This window comes from Heteronotia binoei, chromosome 9 (genome assembly GCF_032191835.1).
Source record: "Heteronotia binoei isolate CCM8104 ecotype False Entrance Well chromosome 9, APGP_CSIRO_Hbin_v1, whole genome shotgun sequence".
NCBI classification, from domain to species: domain Eukaryota; kingdom Metazoa; phylum Chordata; class Lepidosauria; order Squamata; family Gekkonidae; genus Heteronotia; species Heteronotia binoei.
The window spans coordinates 111,882,340-111,888,560 of NC_083231.1; the positions used below are offsets into that span (position 1 = coordinate 111,882,340).

At 49.7% G+C, this 6,221-nt stretch overlaps 1 non-coding gene across 1 annotated transcript; it reads right to left on the reverse strand.

The window, feature by feature from the left end:
• Positions 1-4,001: 4,001 nt before the first annotated feature.
• TRNAA-UGC (transfer RNA alanine (anticodon UGC)) lies at positions 4,002-4,073 on the reverse strand. Its single transcript has one exon. It is a non-coding gene; the product is annotated as a tRNA-Ala (tRNA).
• Between the last annotated feature and the right edge of the window lie 2,148 nt (positions 4,074-6,221).

Sequence of the window (6,221 nt, forward strand, 5' to 3'; positions counted from 1 at the left end):
GACCGAGTCCTATGAGGGAAGGTTGAAGGAGCTGGGCATGTTTAGCCTGGAGAGGAGGCGGCTGAGAGGTGATATGATCACCATTTTCAGGTACTTGGTCATACAGAGGATGGTGTGGAATTGTTTTCTGGAGGTGCTGGGCTCTCCTTCCTTGGAGGTTTTGAAACAGAGGCTAGTTGGCCATCTGACAGCAATGCTGATCCTGTGAACTTAGGGGGAGGGGTTTGTGAGTTTCCTGCATTGTGCCGGGGATTGGACTAGATGACCCCGGAGGTCCTTTCCAACTCTAGGATTCTATGAAATCATCGAGTGTGATGCCGATCGGGCTGAGTTTTAAGTTTAATTGTGGCATCCCAAGTCGTCTTGTGCAATTCGTTTTTCAGAGAATGTAACAGGGATCCCGATTCAGCTCTAGAAGGGAGGGGCTTCACTGGGGCATAATGCATCAGAGTCCACCGTTCCAAAGCAGCCGTTTTCTCCAGGGGACCTGATCTCTGTCGCCTGGAGATCAGTGGTCATAGCGGGAGATTTCCAGCTGCCACCAGGAGGTTGGCTACCCTAACCGCTGTGAAACGCCAAATAAGGTTTTTCTTTCCCTCTCGCTCCAGAAAACGATTGCATCTGGCGGAATATTTCATAGTCGAGCAGTGAACGTTAACAGTGTTTTCTTTTTCGTTTGTGCAGATCCCCTGATCAAGAGCAGGCTGTAAAGGTCGCCTCTGCATCCCAGGTGGCAGAGAGTTCTAAATCTTTTGCCGCTTAATGGCTTTCCTTAATGGAGTCTAAACCAGTTATTCGTTTGTTGCTGTTTTTAATAAAGCCTCTGGACCTCTTGATGAGGTGGGAGTTGTTTTTGCGATTTGTCTTTTGCATTTACCTAGGGAGTTTCAGCCGTGTCGGAGAGCGGTAAGGGATAAAACTCAGCAGGCCTTCATTGTAACTAGTTTCTTCGCCCCTAACAAACAAACGCACAACAGAATGACAGGAACTCCCACCCACTTCAGCCATGCCCCCAAACTACAGTGGCTGAAGAGGTCCACATGACCCCATCTAAAAGGAGGGCTGCCAAGTTTTGGGGCTAGGTGGGGATTCCCCCGCCTGGGAAGTTCCCAACCCACCAGCCCTCATAGGGTCGTGGGGGGCATCTTCCCCTGACGTCGCCGGCACAATGACGTCACCCACAGTACCTATTGTACCATAGAGTTTTCTCTCCCAAATTGCTAAAGCATCCAGGAAAACCATAGAATTTCCCCAGAATCTTTTAGAGTGGCCAGCACGTGATATCATATGAACATATGAAGCTGCCTTATACTGAATCAGACCCTCGGTCCATCAAAGTCAGTATTGTCTACTCAGACTGGCAGCGGCTCTCCAGGGTCTCAAGCTGAGGTTTTTCATGCCTATTTGCCTGGACCCTTTTTAGTTGGAGACGCCGGGGATTGAACCTGGAACTTTCTGCTTACCAAGCAGATGCTCTACCACTGAGCCACCATCCCTTGGCTCTCCAGGGTCTCAGGCTGAGAGCTAAGGTTTTTCACACCTACTTGCCTGGACCCTTTTTCTGTGGAGAAGCCGGGGATTGAACCTGGGACTTTCTGCTTCCCAAGCAGATGCTCTGCCACCGAGCCACCGTCCCTCCCCTATCACCGGCACAATGACGTCACTTGTGAGGGACGTCATCACACAATGCATGCTCTGCGTGTGTGAAAATAGTTCCCCGCCGGAGGCTGTGGGGGACTTGGCAACCCTATCTAAAAGACACACTTCCCTTGTGACGTACATAACAGTTCCTCCCCTCTCTGGCTGTTTAAAAGCAGACAGACCTGTGGTTTGATGTTTCCAGCATCACGAGCCTGAGCGCAATGAAAGAAATCTTTGCAAGAGGCTTTGAGGTTACCAACTTCCAGGTGAGGCCTGCAGGGACTATAGAAATTGGCATTGTGCAACAAGGGTGGGCAGGTGCCCCCCTGGGTGAGGATGGGGGGGGTCGAGTTGCCAAATCCAGATTAAGAAATTCCTGGAGATTTGGGGATGGAGCCTGGGAAGAACAGTGACCTCCGTGGAGTACCACGCTGTAAAGTCCACTTTCCAAAGCACCCCTTTTCTCCAGGGGAACTGATCGCTGGAGTCTGGAGACGAGCTGTGATTCCTGCAAATCTCCAGTTCCCACCTGGAGGTTGGTGTCCCTACGTGGAACCCTCTGCCAAAGACCATGGAAAGCCACCAGTAGTCTGAGTAGACAGTACTGAGCTTGATGCACAAAGTTAAGACAGTTCCCTGTATTCATACGTCCAGCCAATCACACACACTAAATCACGCACTCTCAATTCACTTCCAATGCACTTTCCAGCTGGAGTTTACTGTGAGAACTGGCAAAAGCCAGTTGGAGACTGCACTGAAAGTGGATTGAAAGCGCATGATTTTGTGGGTGTGATCGCGGCCAATGGGAAACCTACCGGGAGACCCTGGGCCAATCGCTCTTTCTCAGCCAAACCTACCTTATAGGGTTGTTGTGAGAATCCAGCAGGCCATGGAAGAACTATGCCGGCTGCCCGGAGAACTCGGGAGAGAGGACAAGAGAAACCTCCCTGAAACAAATAAATGAAAGTCACAAGGAGTGTGACGTCCATGTGCCATTTGTGGGGATTCAAAATGGGATCTGCCAAATGAGATCTCCCGGAATTACAACCGATTTCCAGACTACAGAAATCAGTTCCTCTGGAGAAAAGGGCTACTTTAAAGGGTGGACTCTATGGTATTATGCCCCATGAGGTTCCTCCCCTTCCCAAACCCCGCCCTCCCCAGGGTCCACCCCCAAATCTCCAGGAATTTCCCATCCTGGAGTTGGCAACTCTACCTCTATCTAATTCAACCCCTAGACTACAGAAGGTTGAACTAGGATAGTTCAACCCATGCATCATTTTTTAAATTATCTGTTCTATTCTTTATTATGGAGCCAGGATGGTATGATGATTGAGAGTGTCAGATTATTGTCTGGGTGACCTGGGTTCGGGACCCCACTTGTGCCATTGAAGCTCGCTAGGTGACCTTGGGCCAGTCACAATTCTCTCCACCTAACGTACCTTAAAGAGCTGTTGTGAGGATAAAAGGAGAGCCAGTTTGGTGTAGTGGTTAAGTGTGCGGACTCTTATCTGGGAGAACCGGGTTTGATTCCCCACTCCTCCACTTGCACCTGCTAGAATGGCCTTGGGTCAGCCATAGCTCTGGCAGAGGTTGTCCTTGAAAGGGCAGCTGCTGTGAGAGCCCTCTCCAGCCCCACCCACCTCACAGGGTGTCTGTTGTGGAGGAGGAAGGTAAAGGAGATTGTGAGCCGCTCTGAGACTCTTCGGAGTGGAGGGCGGGATATAAATCCAATATCTTCTTCTTCTTCTAAAATGGAGGAGAGGAGAATGCTGTAAGCTGCTTCAGGTCCTCTTCAGGGAGAAAGTTGGGATACCAATAAATTGAATGAATGAATGAATGAATGGGAGATATTGTCAACAAACTGGGACAGATTTAAATGTGACAGACTTGAAAGAAAACAGAGCAGTTGAAAGTCATAGAATAGAATCATAGAGTTGGAAGAGGCCATACAGACCATCTAGTCCAACCTCCTGTTCCATGCAGGATCAGCATCTCTGACAAATAATTATCCAGCCATGTTTTGAAGACTGCCAATGAAGGGGAGCTCACCACCTTCCTAGGCAGCTGGCTCCACCTCAGCCTTTCCTCAGAGGGCTCTTCCTTCAGGCCCCCGATCATCCCCATTGCTCTCTTCTGCACCTGCTCGATTTTGTCCACATCTTTTTTGAAGTGAGGCCTCCAGAACTGCACACAGTACTCCAGTTCTCCTACTGTCATCCCATCTCTACTTGAAGTTGCCTTATACCGCATCAGACCCTCGGTCCATCAAAGTCGGCATTGTCTACTCCAGCTGGCAACGTCTCTCCAGGGTCTCTGGCAGAGGTCTTTCACATCACCTGGTGTCTGGTCTTTTCAACTGGAAGTGCTGGGAATTGAACCCAGGACCTTCTGCAGGCAAGGCGGATGCTTTGCCACTGAGCCACAGTCCCTTTTGCCCAGTTCATTGTGTCAAAACGACATAGGAAAAAACAACCACCACCCGATGTGGCAGGAAAGGGAGGGCTAAATATTCCAGCAAGAAAAATAACTTTCCATTATTACGGCCTTCGGGGAAGAACGGGTTCTCCGAGAGATGCAGATCGGCGATGGTTAACATTTAGAAAATGACAAACACCATTAAAAACACATCAGTTGTCTTTCAGAGGGAAGCGTGTGTATAAGGAAAGGGGGGGGGGCTCTCTCTCTTGCACGCTGGATGTTTTGCAAAGAAGAACTCAATAAGAACTCTGCGTGAGATGAATTAATTGGCTCTCTCACCTGTAGTTTCAAGATGTTATGAAAGCAATTACTAGAGAAAGACTTTCTTTAAAAAAACCACTTCTAATCCCATGGCTCTTGTCTATGGAACTGTCTTAAGAGCTTTAACCTAAGGTCAGGCAGATATTAAAGGAAACCAGACATTTGAAGAGCAGAGAGTCTGGCTTAAGCCTCAATAACATAAGAAGAGTCCTGCTGAACCAGACCGAAGATCCATCGAATCCAGCAAGGGCAGACTGTAGGGTTGTCAACTTCAAGGTGGCACCTGGAGATCTCTCTCTATTACAATGGATCTCCAGATGAGCAAGATCTCTTCCCCCTGGAGAACAGCTGTTTTGAAGGATGGACTCTTTCACATTATATCCTCTGAGGTCTCATGCTTCCCCAAGCCCCACCCACCCCGGGGATCCTAACCCTGAATCTCCAGGTATTTCCCAACCCAGAGTTGGTCACAGCATCCTGTACCAACTGCAGCTTCTGGAGAGTCTTCAATGGATGCCCCATGCGAAGAATGTTGCAGTAATCTAACCTAGATGTTATTTAAGCTTGCACCGCAGTGGCAAGGTCTACCTCCTCTAGGGAAGACCACAGCTGGCAAAAGTCACACCTTCACTCTGAAGCTCAGAGTCTCCGAGCAGCTCACAATCTCCTTTGCCTTCCTCCCCCACAACAGACACCCTGTGAGGTAGATGAAGATATTGGATTTATATCCCACCCTCCACTCCAAAGAGTCTCAGAGCGGCTCACAATCTCCTTTGCCTTCCTCCCCCACAACAGACACCCTGTGAGGTAGATGAAGATATTGGATTTATATCCCGCCCTCCACTCCGAAGAGTCTCAGAGCAGCTCACAATCTCCTTTCCCTTCCTCCCCCACAACAGACACCCTGTGAGGTAGATGAAGATATTGGATTTATATCCCGCCCTCCACTCCGAAGAGTCTCAGAGCGGCTCACAATCTCCTTTGCCTTCCTCCCCCACAACAGACACCCTGTGAGGTAGATGAAGATATTGGATTTATATCCCACCCTCCACTCCAAAGAGTCTCAGAGCGGCTCACAATCTCCTTTGCCTTCCTCCCCCACAACAGACACCCTGTGAGGTAGATGAAGATATTGGATTTATATCCCGCCCTCCACTCCGAAGAGTCTCAGAGTGGCTCACAATCTCCTTTACCTCCCCCCCCCCCCACAACAGACACCCTGTGAGGTAGATGAAGATATTGGATTTATATCCCGCCCTCCACTCCGAAGAGTCTCAGAGCGGCTCACAATCTTCTTTGCCTTCCTCCCCCACAACAGACACCCTGTGAGGTAGATGAAGATATTGGATTTATATCCCGCCCTCCACTCCAAAGAGTCTCAGAGCGGCTCATAATCTCCTTTACCTTCTCCCCCCCCCCACAACAGACACCCTGTGAGGTAGATGAAGATCCTGGATTTATATCCCGCCCTCCACTCCGAAGAGTCTCAGAGCGGCTCACAGTCTCCTTTCCCTTCCTCCCCCACAACAGACACCCTGTGAGGTAGATGAAGATATTGGATTTATATCCCGCCCTCCACACCGAAGAGTCTCAGAGCAGCTCACAATCTCCTTTACCTTCCTCCCCCGCAACAGACACCTTGTGAGGTAGGTGGGGCTGAGAGAGCTCTCCCAGAAGCTGTCCTTTCAAGGACAGCTCTGTGAGAACCATGGCTGACCCAAGGCCATTCCAGCAGCTGCTTGTAGAGGAGTGGGGAATCAAGCCCAGTTCTTCCAGATTAGAGTCCACACTCTTAGCCACTACACCAAACTGGTTCCAGCACAAGAACAAGATCCAGC